Source organism: Dermacentor albipictus, chromosome 1 (assembly GCF_038994185.2).
Source record: "Dermacentor albipictus isolate Rhodes 1998 colony chromosome 1, USDA_Dalb.pri_finalv2, whole genome shotgun sequence".
NCBI classification, from domain to species: domain Eukaryota; kingdom Metazoa; phylum Arthropoda; class Arachnida; order Ixodida; family Ixodidae; genus Dermacentor; species Dermacentor albipictus.
This window is the reverse complement of record NC_091821.1, coordinates 103,240,635-103,256,396: the sequence shown is the minus strand read 5'-3', so window position 1 is coordinate 103,256,396 and position 15,762 is coordinate 103,240,635. Positions and strand designations below refer to the sequence as shown.

The following is a 15,762-nucleotide window of genomic DNA, read 5'->3' as shown; positions in this document are numbered from 1 at the left end:
GTTCAATCCCACTGGTGACTTCAGGAGGTTGCGTGACCATTTGTGACTGGTGACCAAAAAGTGACTGAAGGCGACCGATGCTCACACTGGCAAGCCCGGCTGAGCGCGACCTCTAAGTCGCAATCCCGGAGACGATCGTTCTCAGCTGGAACTCTATAGGTATCTACGCAGTTGGCGCGCACTTAGCTGGTTTCGCGCTCCGGCAACAGCCATGGATTTTTATTCGAGCGAAGAGGAAGACGTCGTCACTGTGTTGATGTGCTGTGCCGTGCGTGGTGTCAGCTGTGGCAGAGCGGAAGCCTCCGAAGGAAAAGCGACGCTAGAGCGTGTACGCGTGCCTCCATGCGCGCTAAGTGGCCGGTCACGCAAGCCGCCTCCGGCCTGAACTCCGCACGCATGACGAGGAGAATTATCGAGAGGAAGTTGTAATTTCTAGTTCTTGTTGCGTGGGACTCGGTGCATAATTTTTGTGCTTTCTTTTGCTGCCGTTGAGCTTCCTGTGAATGCTACCGCGTACATTCGACACGTTCCTGGAACTGCTGCACCCCAACATCACAAGGCAAGACACCAATTACGCTGCTTTCGTCTGTCATGGTGGCGTGGACTTTGTATTTGGTGCTAAGCAGGAGGACGCCGCGGATGAAAACACATGTTAATATAACTTTTGGCACGCCGCTGATAGGTTTAGCAGTTTTGCAACCACATTCACGCGACTGAAAAATTGGGTAGCGAGCGACTGGCCCAGATTAGTCGCTTTTCGAGAAAAGCGACAATTTACGACCATTGCGACTGGTCGCTTTGCGACCAGCTTGGTCACGCAACCATTGTCAGTCACCGGTGTGAATGACCCTTTAGGCGCTTAGACGCCATTTGCGTACCTAAGCTCGCCGACGCGCAAACATTTTTTTTTCTCTTACGAGACAATAATAAATGGTCACATTATTCTAAACGTCAAGCTCAATAGGGCTACTGAAAGGGTCAGAGATGTTCGCTATCGATAAGAAAACGTAGTGCGCTTCGACTTCCAGTGTAACGCACAGCAGCTGTCATATACGTATAGCTGAGCCGTTAACGAACTCTACGCCTCATGCGGAGGCTCTGGGCTCTATTCCCTCTAGCATCGCGTTGTTTCTTCCTGTTTTTTATGTCCCTTTCATTTATTTCCTTTACGCACGAAAAACTTCAATCTGCGCATGAGCACATTTATCTAGGCCACTTACTCACAGGGGACCCTGATCATGAAAGCGAAATTTACGGAAGAAATAACATTGGCTTGAGAGTATACGGCGAGCATTGGCTAATTATGACCGGCAGTTAGCGCCATTCTTGAAAAGAAAAGTTCACAATCATTACATTCTACCGGTATAAACGTATGATGCAGAAGCTTGAACGCCAACAAAGTGGCTTACGAAGAATTCAAACACCACGCATCCAGCGATGGAACAAAACATGATATGCGTAACGTTGAGGGACAGGGAGAGCGCGGTGCGGATTAAAGAGCAAATGGGGGTACTAGAGAATCTAGTTGACATTAAGAGCAGGAAATGTAGTTGCGCAGGCCTCGTAATGCGTAGGGCAGTTAACCGGTGGTCTATTAGAGTTACAGAATGCGTGTCAAGGAAAGAGAAGCGCAGTCGAGGACGGCAGAGAATTAGGTGGCGTGAGGAAATTAAGAAACGTGCTGGCTTACGATGGGGTCAGCTTGCGCAATGGAGGGGTAATTGGAGATCGCTGGGAGAGGCATCCGTCCTACAGTGGACATAAGTAGGATGATGATGATGGTGTGGTGATGATAATTATTATTATGGTAATGATGATTTTGATGATAATAGTTACTTGTCATACCTTGTCAACAGCATTTGTTAGCTTTCTCTGCAAGTGGTAATTGAAAATTGAGCCCTGACTTTACCAACCGCTGTTGATTAGTGGCTGGGGTGTTGGGCTGCTAAACACAAGGTCGCGGGATCGAATCTGCGGCCACGGCGGCTGCATTTCAATAGGGGCGAAAACATCCGTTTACTTAGATTTAAGTGCACGTTAAAGAACCCCAGGTGGACCAAATTTTTCCGGAGTCGCCCACTACAGCGTGCCTCATAATCAGATCGTCGTGGTGTTTGCACGTAAAACCCCATAATTTAATTTTAATATTTGCAGCCTTCTTTTTATCGTGCATGCTTCCACTATAGCGCACAATAGCAAATCAGATGCTCTTATGCGCAATATTTTCGACGCCCTTCCTCTCATTATCCATCTTTAGGCATAAGCATGAAGCGACCATGCAATTTTCTCTGATTACCTTAGAATGGAAAACGGCTCACCGATGTCGTTTTCGAAGCGAACCCATCGCGGTGGCTCAGCGGCTTATGGCGTTCTGCTGCTGAGCACTAATTACGCTGCGGGTTCGATTTCCAGCCGAGACGATCGCATTCCTAGGTGGACGAAATGCAAAAAAAAAAAATACTCGTGTGCTTCAAAATATAGCTGTACGGTAAAGAATCCGGCGCCCCGCCTCCCTACGCGGCGTCCCCTGCAGCCCGTGGGAAGTACAAAAGGAAAGTTCGCAATAGGGGATCAGAAAATTTGTTTTCCGGAGTTCATAGTGATTTCTTCTTCTTTTCTTTCTTTTTTTGACCTAGGTAGGACATTAGGCAGTCTAATAGCTAGAGCTTGGTGGCGCAACACACCGCCCCGTTTCTAAGGGGACGCTCATAACATCCATCCATCCATCCATCCATCCATCCATCCATCCATCCATCCATCCATCCATCCATCCATCCATCCATCCATCCATCCATCCATCCATCCATCCATCGTGTTACTTCAGAACGTTAAACCCCGTATATATTATTATAATCTTATTCGATTTTTCACAGCTCGCGTGTTCTCTCGCCCCTCCAAGCACTTTGCGTGCCAACGTAACACTTCTTGAGGTCTTCCGAGGAAAGGCGCTTGTACTGGCGAGAAAACACCATAGAAAATATTGAAGGTTTTCTCAAGATATACTCTCTTGTTTCCCTTTGGGATTCTATGTATAAACTTATAGTAGGAAATTCATAGGAAAAGATTGACATGAAAGCACAAGCCGTACTTAGTAGAGTGAGGCACTGATAACGCTTCTTTAGTATTTCACTGCAGTGTATTTTAAAAGGTCTCACTCGTTTCCTCGTTAGTATAACAAGGAGATATGTCAAATATTGGCTCAGGTGTGGACAAATACGAACTTCTGTTTCCTGCGTCTGTGGTTCTGTTGCGTGCAACTTTCCTCAAGCACCGTCATAATGGTTCCGAGGCATTTTCTCGGTACGCTCTGCGAAGCTTGTGCCCCTGTGTGTGCAATGCGTGCGCGCCTATACTTCAGCGATTGAATACTCGCTTTTATGGTCTTCGTCACGAATAGCCCAAATCAGGGCGCGCAATCGTAGATTGGTGCTGACAGCTCTAACGTACGAGCGCGCCCGCCGTGGCGGCGCCGTGGGCTTCCGCTGGTGAGCTCGAGATCGCCAGTTTGATACCCCAATGACAGCGGCCGTATTTCAATACGCATAATGTGTAAAAAGAAAGGGGGGGGGGGGAGGGGGAGTTATCGCGCCCTTAAGTACACAGGACAGCCGAAATTGAATTGGCCGTCTTGCGCTACAGCACCCCTAGCAATGTGCATTTTGCATTCAGGTGTGCCATCAAAAGCACAAGACAAAACCCTCAGTTGGGTTTCCAACTGCGGTCACCTAATGCCGTCTTTACCATTATTGTTATTTTATGGCGTAATGGGGTAATAAATGTAAGAGTCTAAATAACAAACACGTTCGATGCTGTTGCAAACATAGGTGCCAGATAAAAACCTAGTGACATTGGCTTCCACTCTCCAGAACACTTGATAACATAAAGGTGTTGAAAACATGACAAACGTGGCAACGTCTTATTGACATGACATGCGGTGGAATTAAATGCATTGGCACTCTGGTTAAATTTTCTATCACGAAGTAACTGAGCTGTACTGGCGATCGGAAAATATATTTTGGAGCTATGATTGAATGTTCGACACAGCGAGTTAAAATTGCGGCGCGTGAATTATTAGAGCTACCAACCAGATAAACAGACCGGGGACAGGGACGGGACGAGAGGGGGGGGGGGGGTACTTGTTGCTGCCATTTTATTATTCTGAAGCGAAGAAAACTCCCAGTGACCTCTTTTCTCTTGGAGAAGAACATGAGAACGGACATTTGTTTCTTTTTTTTTGACTACTTTTTTACTTTAGTGTTGTTACCGTACATTGAAAGAAAAAAAAATTATTTTTTTATTGTTGACTTAAGTAGTTTTGCAAGGTTAGAGACTATTGGTGACGTTTCTGTTATCCACTTCACGTTTCTCTGTCCTGGTTGGCTTTTCACAAACTGTGGAGGGAACCAGTCACAGAAGATTGAAATCTCTTGTGATGCTCCAGCCACCCTGTTAGTTTTGTAGATGGGAGACTTCGTAACTCTGGAACTACTCGCCGTGGTTAGGTAGTGGCCTTGGCGTGGCGCTTCGAAGCCCAAGGACACGGGATCAGATCCCGGCCGCGGCGGCCGCATTTCGATCGGGGCGAAATGGAAAATGCTCATGTACCGTGCATTTGGTGCACGTTAAAGAACCCTAGGTAGCCAAACTTAATCCGAAATGCCCCACTACGGCGTGCCTCATAATCATATCGGGGTTTAGGCGCGTAGAATGATAGAATTGAATTAAACTGTTATTTTTTTTAACTCTGCGACACAAGATGTCAGGACAGGATGTCTGTTATGGGATCAGATATGACCGATGTTTTCAAGGCCTGGATCTCCCACTTTCCATAATCATGGTAGGACACCTTTTTTCCAAGCGTTGTTCGAAGAAAACAAGCATATATGTTGTTGTTTTTCGTGCAGGTGTCAAAGTATCCAAGCATTTGGTTCCGGAAACGTCTTTAGTATTAAATACGTCACAGACAACACCAGCATGCATATGGCTTTCCTACTGCGTTTGTACTGATTAATTATTCAAGGCGCTCCTGGATTCCAGACTATGCGCTCCAGGATTCATCATTCAAGCTTTAAAGCGCGAACATAACACACGAAGAAAAAAGAGAAGTGCTAGCTGAAACTTATTTTCCGGAAGCATGGATGAGAAAGCTTATAGTGGACACAGTCACAAAGAACAGTCACAGCATATAGTCACCACAACAAAGAACGCCATCACAAAGAAGAAAAAGCACACAAGGAAGCAAAGGGGAAATAAAATGGAATGAATAAAGATACCGTCAAGGTATCACAGCTCGCAGTCTAATAACGCTATAGATTGACAGGTCACGCGAATGTCAAGGTGCTTCTTAATGTTTTGAAAGGAAGCCATTTCATCGAAGTTAAACAAACAACAAATCCAGTACTTGACGTTGCATTGATGGAGAATGTCAGGGACCTAATATACACGATACTATGAAAAGGCATTGACACACTGTGACATATCTGTTCTGTACATAGCCCGTTCATCACTGTACGCTCTACAGTCTAATACAACATGCTCGATCAATTCCGCAGGGCTACAGTTGTCGCACTACGAATCTGTAGTTTGATCAAGGTGGTAAAGGAGGGACTTTGTCGACGTTAAGTCGTAACTGATGGTTAGTGTCTCTAATACAATAAAATTAAATTCTGGGATTTTAAGTACCAAAAGCCCGATGTGATTATGAGACGCGCCATAGCAGGGGAATCCGGATTAATTTTGGCCACCTCGGGTTCTTTGACGGGCGCCCAATGCCCTGTAGTTCCTCTAAGTCCTCGTGTAGTCGTCTTGGGAGCCCTGATTAAAGTTCGGCGTCAATGTACCACAGAAATGTAGTGACCGAGGGGACAAGACCATAGTTTCTTCCGTGTCTTAAAGGGCCCCTCACCAGGTCTGGCCATCTTGAGCTGACAATTGCAGAGCATACATTGTGCGATAACGATAATGTGTGCGAAGTATTACATCACTACGCGCCGCGGAAAGATCTGAAATTTCAAACCGACTGGCGTTTTTCCTTCTCCTCGCGGCCGCCGCGCTCCAAGCCTGAGGATGACGTACACGTGCTAGTGCGCCTACGTACACGTGTTCGCGCTTTGACGTCGCTCGTGGTGACACGTGACTTCGGGAATTATTCAAGGAAACATCTGTTATTTGTGGAATATGTTGCTTGAATAGACGAATTAAAGGTTAGAGAAATAATAAAACACACAAACTGAATGTCTGCATGTTTTTGCTTTACTTCGAACCGCAGCAAGAGAGATGTAATTCCGTTTCGTCTGCTTGTTACCACGTCGTGCAGTCGCGCGCGCAGACACCGAAACTATGTCATTTTCTACAATGTTCCAGCGTGGGATCATGCTCTCTGATCTGCTTGTATCTGCCTCAGTATTCATGTAGCACTGACTTATACCGCCAGTCAGTTGTCCTCGTGCACAGCGCCCAAAATCGTACGCTGCGCGAAACCAGACAACCGCAACCGCTGGCGCGCAACAGTCAGCGGAAGTGCGCCGCGCCGAAAAAAAGCAAGCAGAGAAAAAAAAATGAAGGTGGGGTCCGTCACATATGCGTCACGTGATCCAAGAGTTCCGGTATGGGAGAACGCAGGGCAGGAATTTCGCTTGCGTAGGCTAGATGGGGCGAGTGGAGAGAGTGTCTTGCTTGGCAGTGGAGCTCGCCTCTTGAGATCATGGGTTCGCGGCACTGAAATATTTCTATTTCTACTATTAATGAGCTCATTTAAAAACTTTTTGCAGGAGAACGCTCCCTAAAGGGCACGTAACAACTTCCAGCGTGTAACCAAAATTTGCTGTGGGGCCTGATGAGGGGCCCTTTAAGAACGTACCGCTTTGCCAATGCCGATGCCTCAGTTTTTTTTTTATGCATTCGGTGAATTTCTGAGGTTGTGGCCTTATGAGCCACCTCGTCTATTTTTTTTTCTCGATATTCCTCAGCGCGAGATAATTCACTGAAACGTTACGGGATCGCCAGCTTTGCAGGCCAAGTGGTTTGAGTACGTACTGTTGCTAATGGCTATCTATCTATCTATCTATCTATCTATCTATCTATCTATCTATCTATCTATCTATCTATCTATCTATCTATCTATCTATCTATCTATCTATCTATCTATCTATCTATTTGTTTGCCAAATTGGATCAGTGGGAGTGGGTATACTCCATGATCTAATGGGTAGTGCATCGGGCTGCTGTGTTGATGGCACAGAGTTCGAAACCAATCGTCGGACAAAGAACCGTTGGACCGAATGACACTGGGTATGCGCCGCATCTCAATGAACCTCTTTGATGGCAAGTTGCAGCACTGCGCATGTGCCACTTCGTCCGTGCCACTCTTCAGTGAACCTTACGCCAAGTTGGACCACTAGATATGTGCCACTAGGCAGGTGCTGTTCTTCATTGAGCTTCTTTCACCCCAACTTGAGTCATTGGGTATGTGAAACTAGGCATGTGCCACACTTCAAGCAACTTCTTTGATGTCAATTTAGGGCCACTGGATATGTGCAATTGGGCCTGTGACACTCTTCAATGAATCTGACACCAACTTCGACCAGCAGATATGAAGCAATAGGCATGTGCCGCTCTTCAAAAAAAAAAAGTAAATTATGGGGTTTTACGTGCCAAAACCACTTTCTGATTATGAGGCGCGCCGTAGTGGGGGACTCCGGAAATTTGGACCACCTGGGGTTCTTTAACGTGCACCTAAATCTAAGTACCACGGGTGTTTTCGCATTTCGCCCCCATCGAAATGCGGCCGCCATGGCCGGGATTCGATCCCGCGACCTCGTGCTTAGCAGCCCAACATTATAGCCACTAAGCAACCACGGCGGGTCTGCCGCTCTTTAATGAGCCTCTTTCTCCCCAACTTGAGTCGCTGTTGTTATTCATTGGGTATGTGAAACTAGGTACATGCCATACTTCAAGTAACCTCATTGATGTCAATTTAGGGCCACTGGGTATATGCCACACGTTATGTGCCGCTCTTCAATGAGCGTCTTTTACGCCGACCTGGGTAACTATCTAAGTGTACTTGGATATGTGCAGCTCTTCAACGAAATTTTTTGACCTAAACTTGGGTCACTGGGTATGAGCCACGGGGCACGTGTCGCTCCTCAATTACGAAAATATTATTTAAGTTTCCCCAGGGCTGGGCGGAGTCGAACCCGCGTCATTTATATTCAAACAATCTTGTTGGAATGTATAATTACACACGCGCCACGACGGGACTTCGCTGCGGCGGCGCTAGATGACGGAGTGTGTCAGGAGGATAGCACGAGAAAGCAGCCCGCCTGGATATGGCTTATGAAAAACGCGTTTCGGCGGTTGCGATACGGTGTTTCGATGGATTATTTCAATGCTGATTGCAATAGCACTGACAGTCATCGTCAGATGGATGGGTTCTAACGTATTTTTTCTCGTGTGTAGACTGCAAAGCTGCCTTTCGAGTCTGTAAAGATGGTCCAAAGTCGAGGGAGATGCACTAACAGGTATCTAGTCCGTTCTTTGGTAACACAAAGCTCGGCTAGTGCTGATAATGTTGTTTTAAGATAAGATAACACTTTTACTGTGGAGAGTACCAAGAAACCGCGAAATGGCCACGATGAGCCATCAGTAAAGGTATTTGTCTTATTCAAGTATACGGCCCTGACACACATATAAGCCAATGCTCTTTGTAGAATTTGATAACATTCTAGCGCTGGCGAACAAGGGCAGAGGAGAGATTCCTCTCTATCCTTGTTCGCCAGCGCGAAAATGTTATTGACATTTGAACACAAACACGCCCAACATACAGCAGCAGAATAGCTACTTGGGGCATGGATTTTTTGGAGGTTTCCTTGTTCTCGTATATTTATATGTGTAAGGGAGTGAAGTGGTGCTCAAATGCCTCAACGTAGCAAGATTTCGAGGAGTGGGCTGACAAATACAGGCCAGAGGTGCTGTTTAAAGCATTTTAATGTTCGCATACTACAGGTAGCCATTGAAGCAGTATACGTTGCCTTGAGCCAGAATTCCCGATGTATATATAGAGAAAGTCTGTGCACCACATTGATTCTATACCTGACGTAATGATTGCCATGCTTTACACCTCAGTCACTACCTGAACTCACTGCCTTCATGTCAGTTTTGCTGTTAAGTTTAGTATTTACTAGGACAAAAAAACAATGTGAAAAACAAACTTGTGCCGGTCTTTTTCATGCTACAGCATGAAAATATTGAATGACCGTGCATTGTGCCGGCTCGATCACGTCATAAGCTGTAAATTGAATTCTTCTGAGCACTTTCTTTGGCGCAAGAACCACTACATCACTAAGACATTTACATTTCTGCAGCCTGGCAATGTGGTATGCAGAACTGTTATTGATGCTCGGTTCGTAAGACTTCGCAACTGCAGACTACCAAAGGTCGACGGTTATGTTTGATTTTAGTGCCTTTGTGTGGCTGGATGAAAAACCTAATATCGGGCTTATTGATCTAGGTGGAAATTCCTCTTGTGCTACCATGTAAGCACAGCACCAGGTCAAAAAGTAATGGCATTATCTTGTAGAGAGTGCTTGCGTGTCTCAAATGTTGTGTGTTCTGTCTTCGTGCCATGAATACCTACAAGCTGATTTATGCGTGTTCCATTATTGTTCGACTACTGGATGTTAGAGCGACAAGTCATCTTCAGTGTTTTGTGCACGCCTGCCTGAACAGCAAGGCAACGCACGGAAAGTTAGATGAACGACAAAATGGCTGTTTCGCAAGTACATACTCAAAAAAATGTCTAGTCATTCATCTTTGTCGTTGAACGTTGCCGTATATGGTGTGCACGTAGCGCTGAACACAGTCTATAAATATACTACATCTAAATGTATGCACACATTTATATCTTTTTTCAGGGGTTACAACACAAGCGTCTTTACAAGATAGCTCAAAGGGTTACTTTGGCCACATAGACTTACATCACGACAGTCGTTTTGGACATATAATTAGACAAATCTCGCAAAATATCTGTTTCCTGCCCACTAGGCCTCAAGTTATCGTATTCTAAATAAGATTATTTATTCGTTGGCTCATTCGTTCTCTCATTCATCGGCTCACTCATTCATTCTGTTCTTTTGATTGCGCTGAAAAGCAGTGAAAGTAACATTGAACTGCTTAGGCTTACCAATGAAGCAGTGAAAACACGGGCGTTTTCTTGTAGCTACATTCGACTGCAGGATGCACTGGTGGCGCTCCTTGAAGGCAATCATTGCGTTGGTTGTCCCGCTTCTCAACGTTGACAAGATGATCACTCACACATATTGGGGAAGTTATGTGAAGTGCCTAATGAAGCTTCACAAACCTCTTGTCGACCGAGTACTCACCGGCTGCCTATGACGTCAGCAGCCGAAATGGAGAATAACATCTTGTAATAACCTTGTAACGTAAGGCCTCAAAATTACTCCTATGGTGGTGCCATATGCAGCAACAAATAAAAAGACCTTCTATGAGTCCCATCCATCCCCTTTGGGTCCGTTCGACTCCTAAGGATAGCTGACGCAGTTTTTGCCGCTTAAGCAAGCCAGATATCGAGACAGATCAGCTCTGGTGCCTTTCGAGAGGGACCAAGTCTTGGGCTTTTGTTGGCTTGAAAAAATGCAGCAGAGTCCATCTCACGACGGTAATGCGTTGTGATTGATTAAGTATAGCGACACAACGTGCTGGCACCATCGAAACAAGTTAGCATAAGGTGTGTACTGCAGTGGGACGCCTCTTTCGCTCTTCACTAAGAACACTCGGCATTATTTAGCGTCACCGACGCGAAAGGTGCACGTGGCCTCCAAAATGCATGGCGTGCGAACGTTACTGATCGTGGTCCAGCAGAAGGTAGTTGAATCGGCATCGGTAGATCTCTGCGAACCGTTGCTTCAAGTGAGCCGCGCAAGCCCGGAAGCGAATGTATAGCCACGATTGCCGCCGCGCACGCGAGCCTTAGATTGTCAAAGCGATCGAGGACAGTGCACTGAAAAATCACCATCGGACTCTGTCCTCAAAGTCCTGCTGCGACAAATAATCGACGCCTTGCAGCTGCAACTGTCTGGTTTCAATACGCCAGTGGCGCTAACAGCGGCAAAAATTATGAAAGCTATAAACAGCCTCCTAGCTACACTTCAGTAACTTCTACCTCTGCCCGCTAATATGATTGTGCTGTGCTGTGCTGTGCTGTGAAGCGTGCACGTACACGTTGCAGAGAAACAGTGTGCTGTGGAGCCTTCATGATCATCATATTCACCATAACACCACCCTCTTTCCTCTCCACGTCATTTCTCTGTTATTCCCCCAAATCCTTACCCCGCCGTGGAGTAGCAGGCTAGAGGCACTTACTCAGGTCGACCTCTCCACCTTTCTGCCATTAAAATTATCTCTCTCTGATAGTGAAATTTACGAGACAGAGGCAGGGTTTATGATATATTCGGTTGCAGTATGTTTACTTATTTATGTGGTTTAGTTGCTTTCTGCAGACATATTTAAATACAATAATGTGCAATAAATAGACATGTATTTTCTATAAATTTGTATAGGTTGGGACGAAATGTCCATCGCTCCAGAAGCGCTAATATACAGCAGTGCATGGCCTTCTCGTTTGTCTCTGATAGCGACGAGCAGAGGGCGGTCGATAGAGGAGTACAGTGTATACTTGTGAGGCCTTAAGTGTGTTAATCCACAGACAAAAAATTACCGACGATTACGTTACTTCCTAATGCGAAATTTGAGCGCAGCAAATAAGCTGTTTCACCTTTTCGATAGATTGAGGCAAAGAAATCGAGCAACACATGTATGCGCTATCACAGAATTTTTTTTTATTTTTCACACGTATTCCTTTAACAAAGACTGCACTAACAGTTCTTGACAGTCATGAAGGAAGCTTTGTGGTCGGAGAAATAGACTGATATATGTTCGACTTGGTACACCAATGCTTGATTCTCAAAGACGAGATCTATACAAGTGCCTCGCGAGGTTGTCACAGCCGTGGGACGCGTTACGAGCGAGAGGAACGGGATGTTCTCCCGCATAAGTGTTAGGAAATTGCTGCTTGTCTTTATGTCAACATTAAAGTCCCCCACTACTAACATCGGTGTGGATCGATGGACGGTTAATGCGAGTTGCAGGAAGTGCACGACGTCTTTCGTGAGTGCGGTAGCGGACTCACGAAAGCGGTATCAGTCGGTCGCTGCTAGCGCTGGGGGGATGAAAGGGGGGCGGAGCTGCTTACGAGGCCGACGACAACGCCGACGACGACGCGAAACCCAGGAACGGACGCCAAAGAGCCATTTGTGTAGCCAGCCCTCCTCCACAGTCTCTCCTCCTCCCTTCCATCATCCTCCCTCGCCCGGAGAGCCGACAGCGCGCATGCGCGGCGGCGGAGCAGATTCGTCGGCGAGCTGGTTACGAGGCCGACGACGACGCGAAACCCAGGAACGGACGCCAAAGAGCCATTTGTGTAGCCAGCCCTCCTCCACAGTCTCTCCTCCTCCCTTCCATCATCCTCCCTCGCCCGGAGAGCCGACAGCGCGCATGCGCGGCGGCGGCGGAGCAGATTCGTCGGCGAGCTGGTTACGAGGCCGACGACGACGACAACGCCGACGACGACGCGAAACCCAGGAACGGACGCCAAAGAGCTGCGCTCTAAAAAAGACGTCGATCGCACCCCCAGTCCTAGCCGTGGGTAGCACGTCGAGGGAGGCGCGCCCGACGTCAAACGGCTCCCCCCCCCCCTCATATACTGCGGAAACCACAAGTTTTGAGACTTCGATAGGTCAATGTTGAAGTCCTTGCAGATGGCAAGCGGCATGTCTTGTTCGCAAGCGTTGTTGTAACACGGTATAATGACAGTCTTGTAACCTGTTAGGTGTACTGACATAAATCGCTGCACCATCTCCTTGTTGGCCTGTGGACTGACGTAGACGGCGGCGACGGCGATCTTTTGGCCATTGCACGTTACGTGACCCATGTGGATATCTCTGAGAGTGTTGTGTACTAGCGAATCATAGACTTTGGGTGACAGATGTAGCGCGACCGGTTCGATAGTGAAATGGCGAATGGGGATGTTCTTGTATAGGGCGGCGCCGGCCCCTTTTGTTGTTGAACTTCTCAGCGGTAAGATCCTTGTTCTAGTAATCCATGTACCATGCAATACTTTACTTGTTTGTTGTTTGCTCATTATTTCATGGAACTTTTTACCCAATACGGGGGATTGGTCAAGGCGCAAATTAGCGATGCTGCTTGTGGACAGATTCGTCTCCTTCGTCATCGAATTCCCGTATTTTCACAGACAATTTTATGTTCTACAGCACTAGGTGCATTAGATGTATTAAAATTTATTTTCCATTATAAATTGGCATATCCACGATTTCCTTGGCCAATTCCCTATATAGTAATTGGAATGTACATGCTTGATAGGAAACAACATCCGCTTGCAGCAATGGCAAGTTCGCAGTGCTTCGACACCAACCGAAACCACGGTAAGTTTCGAACCCTATTCCTTCCGCCCACACCCAATGGCACATACTCAGTGCTCCAAATTGGCGTCAAAGGGTATCATTCAACAGCGGTACCTACCCACTCCCACATTTACAGTGACCCAAGTCGGCATGATGGAAGTTCGTGGAAGAGCGGCACCTATGTACAAATTGCCACATACTCCTTGACCCATGTTGTTGGCCCGGTTGGTTTGGAACAAAGGTACCTCAGTACAGCAGCCCGGCGTGCTAACTATTCAGCCACGAAATTCCCCGTGACCCAGGTGGACGGAAAATCGGTTACATACAAACAGACATACAAAGACATACATGAATAAATACATACAAAGCCCCTTAAAGTGCGTGAAGTATCCTAAGAATGATAACGCATTAATATCCCCAGAGCCTTTCTTCCCCATTTGTTTCGAAGAAGAAAGCGACCGGAGCTGCCATGTTCCTTTACATACCTTGAGTGTTATCCAAATAGCCTTGGTATTGCCGCCGAACGTTCTACACCTGTGGCAGAAACCAACTCCTGGATACTAGACCATCTGGAAAAGATACAGATCATCTTGAAGCTTGTTTTCACGCGACGCTCTGTGGTAAAGCGCGAAATAGCGTTACGGCGTTTGGGTTACCATTTTTGGATAGCTCATGCGTTGCCGTACTTGAGCTGACTGTGTCTAGTATGGAGAGCGAATGTGTAACAATTGAAGGTGCCTTGATAAAGCTTAAATCTTGCCGAGTGCAACCGGCTCTGATATTTATCTGGCTGCAAGACAGCAATCCAAGCATGGAAGCAAATATTTATGTGTGACGTCTGTTAGCGCTCGCTTTCCTCGCACATAGGAATATCTGTAAACAAGGCTTCTAGTAGTCTTGTGTGCTAAGCCCTGTCTTACAGGCCACAAGCTGGTGTACATAAAGACATGAAGTGATGATAAAGAGCAGCTATTGTGAACCACTTCCGCTCCTTTGAGTCTCCTTTGAGCCTCCACCATACTAGCCCTGTGTGACCAAGAAACTCAGTCTAATATAATCTCTATCAGGTCTCATCTCTCGCGCCGTTGAGGCACCATGATTGCAATGCCAGTGACGGCGCTGCTCATAACGACAGCATTGTGGGACGCCCAATGGTCGCGAGGGCGCTGTTTCCGCTGCGTAGCATCAGTCATCCAGCGTGCTGTGTTGCGCCAGCATGCGGATTTGCGCCACGCGAATTCTTAGAACACCGTCTGAGGAACTTCAGCGCAACACTAAACCTTGATATTGCTTTGAATGCTTCGCACTTCGGGCGAAACTGGCCTATTCATTTTTTTTTTATGCGGAAGCATTATATGCCCCGTTACGCGAAAGTTATTGCTGTTTTAAATTTCAAAGCATCCTAATGAAAAAGAAGTAGCAATCACCACCGTAGTGTGACAAATCCTTATTTTCTCATTTTTAATTTTTTACGTAAAACAACACAGCGCTGTACTTGAGAGCATATTTGCGCCCCTTCGCGCAGCGTTTCGCTTCACAACGACGTATCCCTATCGGGTCATCGTTGCACGACAGAAGACAGCCTGTGTACCTCGTGCCACTAATCCGAAAGTTGGGAGCCCAATTTCCGAGCCAGGGCCGCCCCGTTCGGTTCAGGAGAAAATATTGGCGCAGGAAAAAGGCCCCCTTCCCACGGAAATTAGCGCGCTTCGAAATTCTCAGCAAACAAACGTGAGACGAGGCACCCTCTCCACGCGGAGCGCGCGCATGACCGGACGCCTGACAACGCCCGACTCCGCGGCGGGGCGCGTATTGTGCGAGTGCTGCAGCCGTGCTTACATGCCTCGGTCTAGTTCAGTCTGAAATTGGCACTGCCGCCTGCGTTGCGGCCGCGTTGCGCAGTCGAAGCTCGCAGTTCGTCTTGCTGGGCTGGACGACTGCTCGGACTGGTTGTGCGTGCGGCCGTCACGCTCGCAGTGCGGGCGGCAACACACATGCACTACCAGCACCTGCATCCGAGACGTCGGCCCGGCCCAAGAGAGTCAGCAGCGTCGGGACTGGGGAGCGACCCGCAGCCTCATGCCCAAGAACCAAGATTAATTTTCCACATGAGTGAAATGACAGTAGCCGGAGGCGTATTGTTTCCAACCTTGCCAGTTAGTCCTCATTAAACTAAACCTACCTAACAACGCAGCTTTCTCTTCCATAGGAGCAATAGCACCACAACAAGTTTTTTTTTTCCTTTAAAGAAAAGACTATAGTGCGTG

General features: G+C 47.0%; 1 long non-coding RNA gene across 1 annotated transcript in view; it reads left to right on the top strand.

Moving 5' to 3' along the window:
* LOC135914188 (uncharacterized) overlaps window positions 1-14,228 on the top strand; it is a 125,813-nt gene extending 111,585 nt beyond the window's left edge. The window contains exons 2-3 of the long non-coding RNA XR_010568241.1: window positions 13,475-13,516; window positions 13,632-14,228. This is a non-coding gene — a long non-coding RNA (uncharacterized lncRNA). The remainder of the gene's footprint in view (window positions 1-13,474; window positions 13,517-13,631) is intronic.
* The last annotated feature ends 1,534 nt before the right edge of the window (window positions 14,229-15,762 follow it).